Source organism: Eptesicus fuscus, chromosome 2, assembly GCF_027574615.1.
Source record: "Eptesicus fuscus isolate TK198812 chromosome 2, DD_ASM_mEF_20220401, whole genome shotgun sequence".
In the NCBI taxonomy this organism is placed as follows: domain Eukaryota; kingdom Metazoa; phylum Chordata; class Mammalia; order Chiroptera; family Vespertilionidae; genus Eptesicus; species Eptesicus fuscus.
Genome location: NC_072474.1, coordinates 10,606,382 through 10,626,846, shown reverse-complemented (window position 1 = coordinate 10,626,846; position 20,465 = coordinate 10,606,382).

Below are 20,465 nucleotides of genomic sequence, written 5' to 3'. Positions count from 1 at the left end.
GGGGATGTTGGACTGACCGGCAGTCCGACATCCCCTGAGAAATGTAGTAGTGCGCTATCCCAGCCTGGCTGCACCTGCCCACCCCTGCTCAATAAGCTTGCTGAGAGGCACTCCCGCTGTGGGAGTACACTGACCACCAGGGTGCACCTTCTGCATTGAGCATCTGCCCCTTGGTGGTCAGTGCATGTCATAGCAACTGGTCAACTGGCCGTCCAGTCGTTTGGTTGCTTAGGCTTTTATACATATAGATTATATTCTAGTCCTCTCTATTTTTGGTTGGTGAGACTAGTTAAAGGTTTGTCAATTTTCTTTATCTTTTCAAAGACCCAGCTCTTAGTTTTATTGATATTTCCTATTGTCTTTTTAGTCTCTATTTTATTTTTTTCTGCTCTATTTTATGTTATTTCCTTTCTTCTACTAACTTTGGGCATCATTTGCTCTTACTTTTCTAGTTCTTCAGGTGTAAAGTCACATTGTTTATTTGAGCATTTTCTAGTTTCTTGAGGTAGGCATTTATCACTATGAACTTACCTCTTAAGACTGCTTTTGATGCATACCATAATTTTGGTATGCTACATTTCCATTTCTCTTTGTCTTAAATAATTTTTTTTATTTCTCTTTTAATTGCTTTTTGGTCCCCTGATTGTTCAAGTAGCATGCTGTTTAATTTCCACATATTTGTAAAATTTCCAATTTCTTCCTGTAATTAATTTATTGTTTCATATTATTGTGGACAGAAAAATTGCATGTGCACACCACTCAAAGTAATCTATAGATTTCTCAAATGTTTGCTGGACTTCAATTCCAGAGGAGAGCATGTTTTTCTTTTAATTTTGGTGTCTAATTCCATTTTAAGGTCTACCTCAATTTTTTAAAATGTACATAAGTCAAAATAGAGGAAAAAAAGAAAGCAAACTGATTAATTGACAACTTACATGGCATATTTTTACCAGAAATGGATAATTCACTTACATTAATTATTCAAGAAAAGACCCTTGACTAGGCAACACAGACATGGCTTTGATGACTGGTTTTGCAAATCAATTAATCGTATAATCTTTGGAAAGTTCCTAAAAGTTATTTAACCTCAGTTTAATATTTGTGAACAGAGAATGAGACTCACTTTCAAAAAGCATATTGAGGATTACATTGAACCTAACATAGAGAACGTATTTAAGAGTTGGTAGACGTTACTAAATATTTCAAATTTCTCTTTACTTTACTTCCCACTATTCCATGCCACATTACCTTAATGGCTTACAGAGTGGAACACTTTTTGCAACTATGGCAAACTCTTCTGAAGTAGCTCTTTGCAAAAGAACTGATAGGTGTGCAAATTCACCTTTCAGACCTATTAAGTATTGAACTATTAAGAATCTTCAGGCTATTTTCTTGAATTAGACAGTTTATTTCCTATCTAAGTGTCAGTGACCAAAACACTGTCAGCAAGGGCGAACACATTCTTGCCTGCACTGCTAAGCATCCATATACAGCAAAACCAAAACTTGTTTTCTACCTACAAATGTAGACACACTCCTTTTGCCAGAGGTCCCTCTAAATCTGCTACCTTTCCTAATCTATCCAGTGGTGACCTGGTAAGTCCAAGAACAGGTTACAAGCCAGTTTTCTGGTAACACTTAGTAGACATTATTTCTACACTCTAAGTGCAAACTGTAAAGGCTGGCTTCTCAGTCTTTATTAAATGAAATTTATTTTCAAGTTTGAAACTCCAAGTAGGGCCTGGGTTGTAAAATCAATGTGTGCAATTATTTCCTAATACAAAAGAAGACAATTTCTTATTGAACATATGTAAATATCTATACAGCCAATAAAAGTAAAGACACTAGGTAAAAGTACTTATTTCTCAATCATGAGAATTTGGCAAAAACAATATATCGCTTTTTAAATGTTTATTATGATTTTCAAAACCATAGTCTACTAAAATTGGAGCTAGGTCTAGACTAAGAAGAAAGAGAAAATTATTTTTTATAGGCATTAATAAAGAAAATCTTTTTTCATAGAAAATCTATCTGATATTAGATTTTTAAAAATCTAGCCATAATATATTTTTTAAAACACATATTTATTTTTTCTTACCAGTTTACTCAACCTCACATAATTAATTCCTATTCTGTCAGATCAGGCAACCTATTACTTGGAATGGCATGGTTTATTTTAAAAGACTGCAAAAGTAATATGCCTATAAGAATTTTTTAAACTGTTTAAGGAGTGAGGAAATTCTATCATTTTCTTGTTTGTAATTTTAAAAGTAATTACTGGCAAGACAAATTCAACATAAAAGCACATAAAGTTACTCCAGTATGACAAGAAAGTTTTCATCCTTGGACAGATTACATACTAACTCTCCTTAAGAGCAAACTGCATCCTCCAAAACCAATATGTAATTTTAAGAAAGAGAAAACCAAATTCTAGTCTTGCAGTAATATAACAATTGCTGGTAAAGAACTCATAAGATTTCTTTTTATTTTGAAAAATCCAATCCAAACCGAACCAACTTTGTCAAAATTTTAGCACATTTCATTGCTTCTTTTCAGGCTCATTATTTGAAGGTTTTTAAAAACAAAATACAAGTTTACTTCTTCTCAAACATTCACTTCCCCTCAAATGTTCTACCACTTTCTGTATATCTGCAAATTGATGTTTTAATATCTTTTCACATTCTGGCACAATTACACATTTTGAATTTAAGGTATTAGTCTCTTTACCTCTTTTTTCTTTGATAAATGGAAACTACAGTATTAGTTAAAATACACAATCTTCAATACATATTTATATTTCTTTAATACCTTGGTTCTATTATAGTTTGATCATCCATATTAATTACAATTGTAACTGAAGTAATTTTTTTTTCTACAGACATGTAGGAAATTGAGAGAAGGGTAATTATGTATGTTATACATAAAGCCAGTATTGCTCACAAATATATACTGTATGTTCCACATACCTATTTGAAAGTAGGGGAAGATACAGTATTAATATTGTATGTTTCCTATTGGTACATAATGAATTACCACCGTATGTCAAGCTTAAAATTACACAGATGCATTACCTCAGTTTTCATGGCCCAGGAGTCCAGCCATGGCTTAGTTTAGTTCCTTACTCAGTCTGGGCAGGCTGAAATCAAGGTGTCTGTTTGGCTAGCACTGTAATCTTTACTGAAGTTTTGGGCCTTCTAAATTCATGCCAGCTGTTAGTAAAATTAAGTTCCTTGTGGCTGTAGGACTAAGATTCCATTTCCTTTCTGACTGTTGAATTAAGGGTCATTCTTGCCTCCTAGAAACTGTCCTCACGTCTTAGTCATATGGCTCTCATTTCAATACCAACAGGAGGTTCTCTGTGGGCAACAAGTGGCTGGGACTCCCTATTTTGCCCTTTGATGACACCCAAAGTTCAAGGAATTTTTTTTTATTAACTAGGTTTTCTAAGAAAAACAAACAAACAGAATCCTTAAAATTTTAAATATGTACTTTTATTATATTCTACACAAATTTTAAAAAAATAGTGATTGTGCTAGCAGTTTCTGTGAGAAGGCATTTTGATGAAAAGGCTAGTATATTTAAAGTATGAGAAGTTTAGCTTCTTTATTTTTTTATCAGATTTCTATAAGAATTTATTCTTCATTAGCCAGTCAGAATAGGAACTTCTGTAAAGTTAAGAAACTTTATAATCCTAGAAAAAATTTTTACACTAATATTAATAACAAGAAGTCTTTTTCTTTCACAGATAAAATGCCAACCACAAAGTGCTTAAAACTTCTGTTTTACAACTTTATCTATAGATAAAATAAAATACAGGCACAGAAAGACATGTAAACAACTCCAGTAGGGTTAAAGGGACCAAAAAACAAAGAAAGATAAGAAAGAGAAAGAAAGAAAGAAAGAAAGAAAGAAAGAAAGAAAGAAAGAAAGAAAGAAAGAAAGAAAGAAAAGAAAGAACCTGAGAAAGAACGAAAGAAGAAAAAAAAAAAAAAACATTCAAGTCGGCAGACCTCTAAGTATGCGTAATTTCTTACCCTAAAATATATATACATTGTTTCACTCTTTCTTCAGTTGTAAGACACATTTTCTTTCCCACTTACTTTGTGATACTGAGGAGATAGAACAGGGATAGAAGGAGGCAATCAGGCAGAGTGCACTTGCTTACTGCACCACAGAGACAAACAAAAGGGATCTAGAACTGAACCCACCTAGGTGGGAGTTGCTAAGACAAGCTAGCTGGGCTGGGAAAGACTGGCACATGTAGGAGACATGGGCTTTAAAATGTATGGATATTGTTAAGACAGGCAGCTTGCAGATAACCAATCACCAGAATGTTACTAAGACAGAATTCTTTGAAAGAATCAATCAGGAGTTAGCAAAGCATATATCTACTCCTAGACAAAGAAGCACTTTTTTTTTTCTTCTTCCTCTTCTCTCTCTGGCACACTGGGTTCCTGGCTTTCCTATGGCAGGGGATATACTCCCTGCCACCACATGGATTATGGCCATGTGGGACTCCACACATGGACCAATGGACTTTAACTAGCTTGGCTGCTGAACTACATTTGGTTGGAACATGGAAGGGAAGCTGTGGACACTGGCAGGATGCTTTTGGCTCTCCTGGAACCCCAGCTGCACATTTTTCAGGACTGGCTTAAGGGGCATGGGACTTTGGAACTGAGACAAAGAAGCCACACTGCTTTGGGCCCCCTCCCTGCTCTCCCTGCTGCAGGGACTCCTTCTATCTCTCAATAAATGTTGCTTCTGCTAACCATTTTTGTCCGCCAATTCATTCTTCAATTTTGCGAGACAATGAACTCGAACCCAATCGAAAATTTTGTCATAAATACCAAGCTCTCTAAGCCTTAAAATTCCTTAAACTGAAGAAACACTTACAAACATCTCAAAGTTCATTTTCTGATTTCACCTTTTAACGCTTTCACAGATTTTTTTACATTGAAACAGTGGCGTCCCAGACAGTATATCAGCTTCAAAACTGAAAAGACAGGTGTACAGCCAGAACCAGATGGACAAGGTTCTGACTTTGGGGGCAAAACTGCCACTCCAAACTCCAAGACCAAGCCAGACTAGAGATTTTAGACTCCTATTTGAAAGATAATAAACAGAATAACAAGATCATAACCAGTTTTCAGTCATTACTTACAGGGTTTTTATTTTTTTATTTTTAAAATTTTGAAAGATAAAGATGTATTAGGTCATTAGACATTAACATATGAGTGTTTGGAAATAAGGCCATTGGGACACAACTGCACCCCCCTGTTGGCCTGGTTGCCCCCAACTGCTGCCCCCCCCCCCGCTGGCTTGGTCGTCCCTCACTGCCCCCCTTGTTGACCTGGTTGCCCCACGCAGCCTGCTGCTCAGAGGTTTGGTTGCCCCTCACTAACCCCCCCTGCCAGCCTGGTTGCCCCACACAACCTGCTGCTCAGTTGTTTGGTCACCCCTCACTAACCCCCCTGCCGGCCTGGTCACCCCATGCAGCCTGTTCGGTCGTCCGTTCGGTTGCGATGGTCACTTAGGCTTTTATTATTATAGATAGATGATACCATATTGGTTATTTTTTTCTCTGACTGGATAGGAAAATTATTCATTTTGATGCATGCAACTGCATTTCATTAATGTTCACACTATAAACATGTTGTGGTTATTTATTCATTTCCTTAGTGATTAAAACATTGTTTCTGGCCTTTTTCTATTATAAACAGAATTGCTTGGGCATATTGGAGATGTCACCTAGTATGTATATCTATTGAGTATTTATCAAGGAGAACAGGTCATAGGTTTTTAGCTTCTCAATTTTATAAGATAATATCAAAATGAAATTATTGTACTTTTTTATTCTCAAATATAACATTTAAGCATGTTATTGATTCCACATTCTCACATGATAATTGTTTTAATAACATTGTAGAAGAAATTATATGAACATGTTAATGCCCTTCAACTAACAACCATCAGAAAAGCACCCACAGTTAAACATCTTGAGTTTACTACTTGTTGCAATGTTGGAGAACACAGCTTTGGGAACTATCAAGTGTCTTAGTTGGATGTTAAAAAAATATATAGTGTTTAGGCTCTGGCTGGGTAATTTGGAGAAGATACTAAAGAAGCAGGGGTTCATTCTTGACTGGATACTGTCAAAAAGTGGGACAACTGTATGGGTTGGGCATCTCAATAAATATTTTCTGTAGGAGGGCAGACAAGTATGAGAATCCTATATAATAAAAAGCTGATATGCAAATCAACAGAACAGTACAACAACTGGTCGCTATGATGCACACTGACCACCAGGGGGCAGACACTCAATACAGGAGCTTCCCCATCATGGTCAGTGTGCTCCCACAGAGGGAGTGCCACTCAGTCAGAAGCCGGGCTCACAGCTCGCGAGCGCAGAGGCGGTGGCTGGCAGTCGGTCATCCCCTGAGGGCTCCTGGATTGTGCGATTGCACAGGCCAGGCTGAATTTCATGAACTGGGCCTCTAGTAAAGTTATAATTGGTAAAGTCACTTAATGAGTGTGGGGACCCTATTCCAGATACACCAGATGTTCGAGGCCACGCTAAGCATGGAAATCTTAATCAGGTGTACAAGGCTAAAATACTATACATAGATGCAAGGACACAGCAATCTATAACTCAAAAGTCTGAGGTCACTATTTGGAAAGAAGCCTCTTTTGTCTCACAGTATAAAGTTATTACTGACCAGCTGGGAGTGCGAGGCTGCTCAGATAATGGTTGTGGGTACAGAGGCTGCTGCTACTATGTAGGAAAGATGTACTGTTACCTCGCAGGTGTGTGGCTACCTGCTGTATGGGACTTTGCTTTGAAGAACTGTTTTGTCTAGAGGTTCCTTGTTAGCAATGGCTACATGGCCACTGGCTTCTACAATAAAGACTCTCTTATATACCTATAACTTCTCATGTCTTCTCCATCTGCCACCCGGCCTTCAAGAAGGTCAAACCCCTGGCAGAGGGGTTTGGACCCAAAAATAAATTTCTGGACATTAAAGGCTGCTTCCCTGCCCCACCCCCCCACCCCCAACACACACACACTTTTTTCTTTTTTTTAAATATTTTTATTGATTTTTTTTTTTTTTACAGAGAGAAAGAGAAAAGGATAGAGAGAAATATCGATGAGAAAGAAACATCGATCAGCTGACTCCTGCACACCCCCTACTGGGGAAGTGCCCACAACCAAGGTACATGCCCTTGAGTGGAATCGAACCTGGTACCCTTCAGTCTGCAGGCCGACGCTCTATCCACTGAGCCAAACCAGTTAGGGCCACACACACTTTTTCAACAAATATAACACAAAGTCTAGGAAGAAATAAATAGAGGTTATGAGAGATTCTTATATTAAATATAAGGTAATATAATATCACTTGAAGGTAAAGTATAAGTTAAAGAGTATATAAACTCTAAAGCAATCATTAAAAGAACACAATAAGTAAATAAAGAAGATAAAATTGAATTTAAAATATATTCAATTTGTCTAAAATAAAGTAGAAAAAGAAGAAAAATGGAATAAGAACAGATGGATAAACAACTATCAGAGCAAAACAGTAGATTTAAACCCAGCATTATCAATAATCAAAATAAAGTAAATAGAGTAAGAAACAGAACTTGACATATTGTATATAATAAAAAGCAAGGCCCAAATACATGCAGCTTACACAAAAAACACATTAAATATCCTATCTAATAAAGAGAGGATATGCTAATTGACCGTTATGCCCTCACAAGATGGCGGCACCCAGTCCCTCAGCCCCGCCTCATCCAGCCTCAGTCCCTCAGTCCCCTCAGCCCCTCCTCATCCAGCCTCAGTCCCCCAGTCCCCTCAGCTCCTCCTCATCCAGCCTCAGTCCCCCAGTCCCCTCAGCCCCGCCTCATCCAGCCTCAGTCTCCCAGTCCCCTCAGCCCTGCCTCATCCAGCCTCAGCCCCCACTTCCGCCCCCCCGCATCAATCCCCTCAGCCCCACCTCACCCAGTCCCCGCATCCAGCCTCATCCAACCTCAGTCCTGCAGTCCCCTCAGCCCAGCAGGAGAGGGCAGTTGGAGGCGATCAAGCCAGCAGGGCAGCAGTTAGGCATCAATCATCAATCAGGCTGGCAGGCAGAATGGTTAGGAGCAATCAGGCAGGCAGGCAGGTGAGTGGTTAGGAGCCAGCAGTCCTGGATTGAGAGAGGGATGTCCTCAAGGGGTCCCAGATTGGAGAGGGTACAGGCTGGGCTGAGGGACACCCCCCGCCCCCGTGCACGAATTTCATGCAACAAGCTTCTAGTATAACTAAAAAGTTAAAGGTAAAATAATGGAAAAGATGTACTATGCTATATCTTTCAAAAAAAAGAGATGGTTCTATTAATGTCAAAGTAGATTTCAGAGCAAATGATAAAGAGAGTAATTATACAATGACAAGAGGATCAATTAATCAAAAAACAAATAGCATAATCATAGATATTTTTGTACCTAATAAGAAAGACTTAAAATACTTAAGCACAAACTGATAAAACTGAAAGATGAAATTGATAAACCGATAATAGTACTTGCAGATATCAACAAATAGACAAGAAAACCAGTAAGGTTTGAAAAAATTGAGCAACACTATTGAACAAGTTTATTATATTGATATTTATAGAACATTTTACCCAACAATAACAGAATGCATCTTCTTTTTCAGTGTACATAAAACATTTATGAAGACCATGCATTCTATTTTATGCTATAAAACAAAGCTCAAATAATTCAAAAGGATTCAAATAGTACACTGTTCTTTGACCATGAAGGAATTAATTAAAAATCAATAATTAAAAGATAATTTCAAATATTTGAAAATTAAATAGCATACTTCTAAATAAACATGGGCAAATTAAAAATAAAAGGGAATTTAGAAATACTTTCAACTTAGTGAAAAGGAGAACACAACATTCTGATTTATTGAATGCAGCTAAAACTTAAAGGGAAAATTATAGCAGTAAACTTCTACATTAGAATAGTATAAAGATTCCTAATGACTGTGTGCTTGATATTACCTTAAGAAACTAAACAAATGAAAGGAAATACTAAAGATCAAGTAGAAATCAGAGATACAGAAAACAGCAACAACAAAAAAAACTCAGTGAAAACAAATGTTTCTTTCAGAAAATTGATAAAATTGAATAACCTCTGTTAAGACTTATATGAAGAAGACACACACACAGTAATTATAAATATTAGGAGTAAGTGGTGCCACTTATAGTAGCATAAAAAATACAAACTACTTAGACATAATTCAAACAACATAAATCTAAGAACTATGCACCGAAAAATATAAAACATTAAGAAATTATAGGAGACCTAAATAAATGGTAAGATATACAATATTTATGCATCAAGAGATCCAATATGTTTATTTTAATTCTTCCTAAACTGATCTACAAATTCAATACAATTCCAATAAAAATCCCAACAGGAATTTTTTATAACTCAACCAACTGAAAGTCATGTTGAAATGTAAAGGACCTACAATAGCTCTGATGGTTATCAATGTGACTGGGCCACAGAATGTCCAGATAGTCCATCAAATATTATTCAGGATGCTTCTGTGTGGGAGTGTTTGCAAATGAGTCTGACATTATAATTGTTAGACTGAGCAAAACAGATCATTCTTCGTAATGTGGATGGGCCTCATCCAATCAGTTGAAGTCTTGGATAGAACACAATGGCTGACCTTCTTTCAAGTCGGAGAGAATTCTGCCTGACTACTTATAACTAGGACATTGACTTTTTCTCCTTTAGGACTCAAACTGATACATCAGCTCTCCCGGGATATCAAGCCTTCCAGCCTCTGAGTTGCTAGCTTGCAGTCTCAACATACCAACTTCGGGACTTGTCAACACACACACACACACACACACACACACACACACACACACACACACACCCTGTCAGTTTTGTTTCTCTGTAGAACCCTGACTAATACAGTACCCAAAAGAGCTTTCATAACATAGTAAAGTTGGAAGATGTGTTATAAACTTATAGCAATCAATAAAATGTGGTACTGGCAGAAATAGATCAATATAGAGTTCAGAACTAGATCCATAGTTCAGAATAGAGAGTTCACAACTAGACCCATAGATATGTGATCAATTGATATTTGTCAAAAGTGAAAATGCATTTATGTGGATAAAGAATGGTCTTTTCAACAAATAGTGTATAAGCCACAACTATAAAACTTCTAGAAGAAAAGATGATGGGAAATTTTTTGTGACATTTTGCTAGCCAATATTTTTTATATGACACAACATCATCACCAAAAGAGAAAAAAATACAAATTGTTCTTATTGAATATAAAAAATTGCTCCTCAAAAACAATGTAAAGAAAATAAAAGCACACTATAGAGTGAATATTTGCAAGTAATGAATCTGATAAAATACTTATATTCAGAATATATAAAGAACCAACAAAACTCAATCAGATGAAAAGAAGCAACATAATTTTTTAAATGAGAAGATTTAATCATATATTTTACCAAAGAAGTTATATGGGTCAAATAATTGTGCAAAATCATTAGTCATTAAGGAATGTCAATTGAGCCACAATTATATACCATTATGTGCCTAATAAAATGGTTTAAATTCTAGTTAATAATAACCACAGAAAACCAAGTGGGAGTAGAACAATTAGAGTGCTCATACACCTAAAGTAGTACAACCATTTTGGGTAAGGGATAAGGTAACAGTTTGGAGTGTTGTAAAAGTGAAACCTATGATTAGCATATGACTGGCATTACATTACTAGGTGTTTACTTAAGAGAAATGAAAGACTGTCCACAGAAAGATTATTGTACAAAATTCCATAAAGAATTTATTTCTAATAGTTATAGTAAAAATTTTTAACAACATAAATATTTTTCAAGTGGTGAATTAACAAAACATGGTGAACTGATTAACAAAATATTTAATCAACATTTGTATGATAAAACATTAATTTTAAAAAATTGTTACATGCAGCAACATGGATCAACCTCAAAATAGTTGTGTAAAAGAAGCCAAACACTCTCTCCCACCCAAAGAGATGGCATACTAATGATTCCAATTACATGCATCCTTAAATGCAAACTAATCTAGAGTGATATAGGGTAGAAAGAACTGTGGTTAACTGAGGCATAGGAGGGATGCTTAAGGGGATGGACATGGAGGTGAAGAGTGGCAGGATAGATGGAGAAATTAAAAATGGGCATGAGGAAGCTTTCGGAGGTGAGGAGCGATATTTTGACATAATACATGAATTCATAAAAATTTCAGTGATAACGTCAAATCTTCTAATGTTTGAGATAATTTCCAACTTGATAATAGAGGAGAGTTATCTTGCCTTAGAAATCATTTAGTTTCTCCTGTGTATGTGTGTGTGTGAGAGAGTATGTAAAAGATGATAACCCCCAGAGGTTGCTATAGAAGCAAAGGTTAAAACTAAGAGCAGAATTGAGAGAGAGAGCAGGACATTTGTGAACTAGCAATGGGGGAAAAGAGAGAAGAATCCTAAATCATGGAGCTCTGGTCGCAGAATCTTAAGCTCCAGACTTGACCCTGCCACATACTAAATATAAATTTGGGAAAATTATCAAATCTGAAATTCAATTTTTCTTCTTTAAATTGGCAATGATAATTTACTTATGAGATAAGGCAGTGACCTTCAAATGTTTTCACCATGCCCTACTATAATAGGTGCATTGCATTAAGAACAGAGTCACCTGTGTGCCCACATGAGAGTACACACAAACGCACACTGTACACACACACATGTGAAAATTCACAAAAAAGTTACACAGAATTGCCCTAGCCAGCTTGGCTCAGTGGATGGAGCATCAGCCTGAGGACTGAAGGGTCCCAGGTTCGATTCCGGCCAAGGGCACATGCCTGGGTTGCAGGCTCGATCCCCAGTGGGGGGCATTCAGGAGGCAGCCGGTCAATGATTCACTCTCATCATTGATGTTTCTATCTCTCTCTCCTTCTCCCTTAGTCTCTGAAATCAATAAAGCAATACATTTTAAACAAAGTTACACGGAATAATGCTTAATCTTTCTAAAAGTGATGAACTCTGAAATACATTTTCTTTTCTATATTATTCTATGTTAACACCAGCGCCTCAGTGCACGAAAATTCATGCCCTGGAGGGGGGTCCCTCAGCCTGGCCTGCCCTTTCCCAGTCTGGGAGCCCTCAGAGGCAGGAAGTGACCTGGCGATCAGGGGAAGGCAACGCCCCCATCACACCTCTGCTGCTGCCACTGCTGGCAGCGCAGGCCTCAGCCGGCCCTGGTTACCTGAGCCTCGGGCAGCCCTGAGTGGCTGGGCAAACACCATCCAAGGCTTGCCTGCATCTCAGGCCGCCCTGAGCAGCTGGGCAGCCAACATCCGAGGCTTGTCTGGACATTGGGCTGGCCCTGGGCAGCTGGGGGCTAAGAGGACTGGGGAACTCCAGAGGCAGGCACACAATGCGGCTGGACCCGCCTGGGGTGGGCCCGGCCAAGCCGCACACCTGCCGCCCTGGCGGGGCTGAGGGAACTGGGTGCCCCCATCTTTGAGGGCATGGCAGTCAATTAGCATATCTCCTCCTTATTGGCTAGGAGGGTGTGATGGTCAATTAGCATATTTCCTCTTTATTAGATAGGATGTGGTTTGAGACACTAAGATGATCTCATGACACATGGTGGGGGTTAGACCATAGTTCTAAGGATGCAGATAATGTACATAAAGCCCTTACCACAGATTTTTCCAAGCAATTTTTTAAAAATTGGTATTTATTTATTGATTTTTTTAAAGAGAGACAGAGAGAGAGAGAGAGAGAGAGAGAGAGAGAGAGAGAGCATGAATTTGTTATTTAATTTATTCATGCATTCATTGGTTGATTTTTGTATGTGCCCTGACTGGGGATAGAACCCTCAACCTTGGAATACCAGGATGAAGCTCTCACCACCTCAGCTACACTGCCAAGGCTTCAAACACTTATTTTAAAAGTTTGAGTATCTTGCTCTGCCAATATGACTCAGTGGTTGAGCATCTACCCATGAATCAGGAGGTCAGTGTTGGACTGCTAGTCAGGGCACATGCCCAGGTTACAAGCTCCATCCCCATTGGGGAGTGTTTGGGAGGCAGCTGATCAAGAATTCTCTCTCATCATTGATGTTTCTATCTCTCCCTCTCCCTTTCTCTGAAATCAATAAAAAATATATTTTTAAAAGAAGTTTAGCATCTTAGTTTTTGTATTGCATTTAACTTTTTATTCTTTTTACTTTTGCTTTTTCTTTTTAAATGATTGTTTGCCTTGATGTCCATAGTACATTTATTTCCTCTCTATTTTATTTTATGTTTGCTTTTCCTTTTCAGATTTAAAAAAACAAACAACGTATGTTTTGTGCAATCTTATCTAAAAAAAAAAAGTAATATGCAAATTGACCGTCACTCCAACACACAAGACAGCTGCCCCCATGTGGTCAAAGATGGCCGCTCCCATGTGAATACAAGATGGCTGCCACAAGATGGCTGGCAAGGCAGGGCAGTTGGGGGGGACCAGGCCTACAGGGGAGGGCAGTTGGGAGCAAACAGGCCTGCAGGGGAGGGCAGTGAGGGGTGACCAGGCCTGCAGGGGAGGGCGGTTGGGGGGAACCAGGACTGCAAAGGAGAGCAGTGGGGGGCAATCAGGCCTGCAGGGGAGGGTAGTTTGGCAGGACCAGGCCTTCAGGAGAGGGCAGTTGGGGGAGACCAGGCCTGCAGGGGAGGGCAGTTTGGGGAGACCAGGCCTTCAGGAGAGGGCAGTTTGGGGAGACCAGGCCAGCAGGGGAGGGCAGATAGGGGCAATCGGCTGGCAGGGGAGCAGTTAGGCGTCAATCAGTCTGGCAGGGGAGTGGTTAGGGGTGATCAGGCTGGCAGGCAGAAGCAGTTAGGGGCAATCAGGAAGGCAGGCAGATGAGTGGTTAGGAGCCAGCAGTCCTGGATTGTGAGAGGGATGTCCGACTGCCCGTTTAGGCCCGATCCCATGGGTCTAAATGGGAAGTTGGACATCCCCCGTGGGGTCCCAGATTGGAGAGGGTTCTGGCTGGGCTGAGGGACACTCCCCACTCCCCCTCCATGCACGAATTTCATGCACTGGGCCTCTAGTATGAATATAACACTGTAATGAATGTCCTTGTCCCTGTATCTTGAAACATTATTATATTCAGAAAGTTCATAAAGATGAAATTACTGGGCTTAGGGTTTACTCAATATTAAGGCTTTTTCTCCATCTTGATAAATTGCTCTCCAACAACTATATACACTAATTATATCACAAACATCTTGCATGGAGTGTCTTTTTTTCCCCCACAACATATCATGATCATTTAGTGCTATTTAGTACTATTTCTCATAGTTTGATAGGTTAACTTTTCTATTTATTTGACTTCCCAGTTCTTTGGTTGCTATAAAATTTGCATATCTTTCAAAGTATATTTGTCAGTTTAATATTTTTTAGTTGTCTCTGTCCTCCCCATATCAATTGTTTTTTGTTTGCTTGTTTTTCTTTATTGCTTTAATGAATGGACTTTATGAGAATTAAAGAGATGAAATGCTTCATATTATGCAAATTTTATTATGTATCTGAATACATTTTAAATTAAGATAATATGATGTTGAAACACAATACACTGAGTAATATTTAAAAATACTTATTATTGAAGGGAGTAGATCATATTTTTATGCATTTCAATTTTACTCTTTATATTGAATATTATTAAACTTTTTTTTTGCTTAATTGCTGTCTGTGGAATCAAACCTTAATTACTAGTTATTTTTTTTGATACCTCATATCATTCAAATATGTCTTATTTATATCTGCATCCCTAGAGCCTAAAATACAAGGTGTACACTGGGAGCACAATAATCTTGAATGAAATTTTTAAAAAGTCATCAAGATAAATGTTGTTTATAATTTTAATAAGTTGCTCAATATTTAGAAAGAAGCAGTATAATTAATGTCTTAGGAAAATATCAATAAATAATCCATACAAAGTATTAGTAAACTCAAAGGTTCAACATCTGGGTTAATGTGTTTTTCTTTAACTCTAATTAATCCCACTGGACAATGAACTCCTCTGGAACTGGACAGAGTCTTTTCAATTTATATCTCTAGGACTCAGCACTGTTTCCAGAACACATAAGATACTCAATAAAAGTGTTTTGAACAACTGAATAAATAAGTTCAAAAAATATGTTACAGTATATTAATGGACAAATAATTATTTAGAAACACTACAGATTAGAAATCTATGATCATCAATTTTATCACTATTTTATTTTGAAAGTCCCCATCAGAGTCATAGGCAATGTAGCAGGATTTTTCTTAAAGGAGTTTAAGTAATATTTCTTTATTTTAAAAATATCTGCCAACTTCTTGAGATCACTGAAATCATCTGGAATACTTCAGGGGTATAAATAAAAGAAAAGTATCTAAGTTTACTAATGGAAATTTATCAGGGGAGGTAATAATTAGCTATGTTTTTCCAATTAAAATAATTAGAATTCAACAACTCACAAGAATAAATTAGTAATTTTATAGTATATAGTTTATATTCAGGATTTTTATATGCATAGATCTTTATAGTTAATAAGAATTTTAGAAAATTATATCTATATTCTACATATACTAATGAGTACTTTTTTCCACAAAATATAACAAGCTTTTCTGTCATATTTTTACAGGTGATTTGTAGCTATTTTAGTGACTACAAAATATTCCATCCAATAAGATGTTGTTAACTACTTTTCTTTAATTATTTTGGGCAATTTTTAAGGTAACAATCATTCTTATTAAATTCACTGGGGCTGTTTTATAATCTATACAGTGAAAATATTAACAATATAAGAATTGTAGATTTTTTAATGTAAGGAAAATCACATGACTTATTTAAAGCACTAAGCAAAGTGCTTGACACATAATTTACAATGAGTAAATGCATTGACTATAATCAATATTAATTTGAAATAACAATGGCACTTTCATTAAGTAAGACCCAGACTAAACTGTAATAGTGATGAGATTAAATGAATCTGTATTCTTTTTAAACATGTTTTGTTGTTTTTAGAGAGAGAGAGAGAGAGAGAGACATCGATGTGTAAGAAAAATATCTATCAGTTGCCTCTTGTATGCACCTCAACCAGCAATTGAACCCAAAACCTGGATGTATGCCCTAACCGGGAATGGAATCAGTGACCTTTTTGTGCACAAGGCAATGTTCAACCAACTGAGCCACACTGGCCAGGATGGTACTATATCCTTCTTTTAACTCATGAAACAGTCTAGATGGTAGTACGTTAATTAGATTAAATAGGTAATTGTACTTTATAAGGTCATTCATGGTCCATAGTTTATTTTTCTTTCTTTATTTTGTTATTATTTATTACTAGTGGCCCGGTGCACGAAATTCGTGCATGGGGATGGGGGTTCCCTTCAGCCCAGCCTGCACCCTCTACAATCGGGGGCCAATCAAACAATCTGGGACCTCTGGCTCCTAAACGCTCACCTGCCTGCCTGCCTGATCACTCCTAACTGCCTCTGCCTGCCTGCCTAATTGCCCCTAACTCTTCTGCCTTCCTGTCTAATCACCCCCAACTGCCCTCCCCTGCAGGCCTGGTTCCCCCCAATAGCCCTCCCCTGCCGGCCTGATATCACTTCTAATGGTCCTCCCCTGCCAGCCTGATCTTGCCCCAAATTGCCCTCCTCTGCTGGCCAATTTGGTTCTGATTGGTCGGTTTCTATGCTAGTCAGAGTCTCTGGGCCTATCAACCCAGTGCTGACTGCAGGACTGACTTCCGGTTGGTCGAGCGTTGGTCTTTACCGATCATTACAACCCAGGGTTTTTATATATTAGGATTTGCTTTACCATTGTTGTTGCAGGTGTGTGCAATTGGTCCTTTTGCAACGTGTGGAGAAGTTTAAACTTGATCGTTAGATTTTATTGTTAATTAAAGGGAGTTAATACACCCCAGGGGACCTAGAGGGTGAGCAGTTCTAGAAGCATTGCCCCAAGGCTTCTGTTAATTCTCCATATATCTTCTTGGTTTAGGCAAAGGACAAAGAACTATTTAAATTAGTCCAAATTCCTAATGTTTCAAGGGCATGGATTGGGCCCTTCTTCCAGGAAATTCTAATGGGGATTTATGCTCTCTAGCCAATCCAATTATCTTTTTGATTGTTCCTACACTAGGCCCTGCCCCTCTATTTTGTCACCCTGACTCCATTGAACATCTCCAAAAGTTTCATTATATCATCTAATTCTTATTGCACATGTATTGAGTATAGGAATCCCCTCCTCACCCAAACCTACCTCTCCACCTCTGGTACAGGGCTTTTAGCATGTCTAAGGAGGTTTCTAGTTGTGTTCCAGGACCTGTGGCCACCCCCCTAGAGTATGTTTACCAGTCTGTTTACCAGTAAGCTAGATGGAAATTCTGCTTTTGTTACTTGTTTTTGCTTCCCAGTTAGTGAAAATTATTGAATTTCCTTTTGCTTTCTTCCTATGACTCTGTCTATGCTGGCATTGTTATCATTTATTTCATCTAGCTGAGTCCTGCCTATTTAAGTGCAAAATCTTTTTAAATTTTAAACACCTTTTCTGATCATTTTTTCCCCTAAGAATATTATTCTGTATTTTACTTCATAAGCTGACCTGACATAATTGAAACTTTACTAGATGACTCAGCATTTTCTTAAAGAATCTTTATTCTCTTACTGTGTGATGACATCACTTCTGTCAGCTTGTTATTTTTCAGTCTCACCTTTTACCTGTTCCTAATATTCTTATTCTGGTTTTCTATTCTAATCTGTTTCACCAGAATGGAGACCTGGTCCTGAGTGAGTCAGCCTAGGGCTGCCTGGTGGTGGGTGGGTTCTCCATGCAGGAAAGATTTCACAACATGAGTCCAGGTGAATTTTAGAGGATGTTTATTAAATCTGGGGACAGTGAAACAAGGGAGGGCCTAGGATAGAAGAAGCAACAGGAGAAAGACTAAGTGGGGAAATGAGCCTAGACTGGGCTGCTTTGATTCACTGCACTAAGAAATCAGAGAAAAAGGGGCCTTATAGAGGATCTCTATAAAATGAATATTCATCAGCTTTATGCTGATGTGCCAAACTTAGATTTATTCCATTCACTTTATTTGTCCTGGGTGTGGTTGGCAAATGGAACTAATTAGATTCCTACTTTCTATCTCCCTGGATATCGTGATTTAAACTATTTATCCTCTGGTTGGGGAGAAATATAAGCCACTTATTTTTAAGTGTCCCTTACTTTAGGTGGCTGCAAACTGTCATCTAGATTTACTAGATGACTGCAAACTACATGTTTAACTATCTGTCTCAATTTTCCTATTCTGCTTGTCCTGGCCCACTAGCCAGTCTCATTTGCATAGGCTGATACCAACTAACTACTTTTAAAAGTTATCCTTTATAATAAAGAGGTAATATGCAAATTTACCCTCACACCCTCACACAAAGATGTCCGCCAACATGTGGTCAAAGATGGCTGTCCCTATGTGGTCAAAGATGGCTGCCACAAGATGGCCAGCAGAGGAGGGCAGTTGGGAGTTACCAGGCCTGCAGGGGAGGGCAGTTGGGGTTGACCTGGCCTCCAGGGGAGGGCAGTTGGGGGCAATCAGGTCAGCAGGGGAGGGCAGTTGGGGGTGATGGGCTGGCAGTGGAGGGAAGTTGATGGCAACCGGGCCTGCAGGGGTGGGCAGATAGGGGTGATCAGGCCAGTAGGGGAGGGCAGTTGGGAGCGACCGGGCTGGCAGGGGAGCAGTTAGGTGTTGATAAGGCTGGCAGGGGAGTGGTTAGGGGGTGAGCAGGCTGGCAGGCAGGCAAGCAGTTAGAAGCCAGCAGTCCCAGATTGTGGGATCGGTCCTAAACTGGCAGTCGGATATCCCCCAAGGGGTCCCAGATTGGAGAAGGTGCAGGTTGGGCTGAGGGACACCCCCATAGTGCACGAATTTTGTGTACCAAGCCTCTAGTATATTAAATAAAAATCGCTGGGTTGGTGAACATGTAGAGATTTGGGAAGACTGGCATGCTCTGAGAAGACATGAAAGCTCTCTCTACCCTTTCCCCATACCTTGCCCTATGCATCTCTTCCACCTGACTGTTCCTTAGTTACATTTTTAATATAACCTGTAATCCATTGGTTTCCAAACTTCTTCCTCCTGAGAGCTTGCTGCTTACAGAAACACATGCTGGAAGAGAGGAGAAGTCAGTGGTAAGGTCAAAGCTGCTGTGATGCTTGTCATCACCCAGGTTCCTTGCCATACCTCTGAGATACTGTGGGTCCATTCTAGACCACTGCAATATAGTCCCTAGAAAGGTTGGAGGTGCTGCCATCTGCAGTTGGTGACCACACAACTCAGCACCCGCCCACAGATAGAGATAGGAATCAACATCTTGGAAATTCATCTCGGCACCCCTGGATCTATGCAGGGAGCTGCCTGCCAGCCATAACCTGTGTGGAACCACCACCCACCATGTGCTAGCAATAAGCAATGCGGTACTGCAATGTAGGTTCCAGATATCTTCAGTGAGAATGCATCAGAGAGATCTTTGGAGCTGAGCCTCCTAACCAGAGCCCAAACCAAGCATCCCAGGATCCCACACTTCTGGTCCTCATGCTGTAAGTGCAAGCCATGGGTTCCTCACTCCCCACTCCATTCCTAATTCCAATACAGAACCTCAGCCAGGTGTGTCCTACACGTCTGCCCAGACAGAGTGCTAGCCAGGTGAGTACCTTACCCCTGGCACAGACTGAGAGCACTCCAGCACCAGCTTAGGCAGAGCCCTCACAGGGCAAGCCCCCTGCTCCTTGCACAGACAGAGTGTGCTCCCCTGGCAGACAGACTCCTCACGGGGCACGTGCCCAGCCCCCAGCATAGATAGATCATGCTCTGCCACCAGTAGAGATAAACCCTTTGGCTGGGGTGCACCCCACTCTGGCACAGACATAGCTGCAGACCAGTGAGTGCTACACACCCAGCAGAGACAAAGCCTTGAGCCAGTGGGTGCTCTGCCATCAGCATAGGCAGAGCCTTCGGTTGGTGCACACCCTGGCCCCAGCACAGACAGAAATGTCACCTGGTGCACGCCCTACCACAGTGCAGGTCAGAGCTTCAGGAGTGACCTGGTGTGCCAAACCAAAGGTCACAGGTCCATGCTGCAAGTGAACTGCCAGAGGGACTAGGGCACCATCCTGCCTTAGGAGTTGGAGCAGCACATTGAACTGCATGCCAGAGGGCTCTGGGCCCTCACAGAGAGTCTCACAATAGGGGTACTGTGCACATGCCCCCCATCAACCCTGAGAAATGAATAATTGAGGGACCAGAACTGTGGGAAAAGGAGGTACAACTCAGAACAAAGGTAATAAAGTTGTGAAATTCAAGACAGTCTCAGCCCCCAGAGGT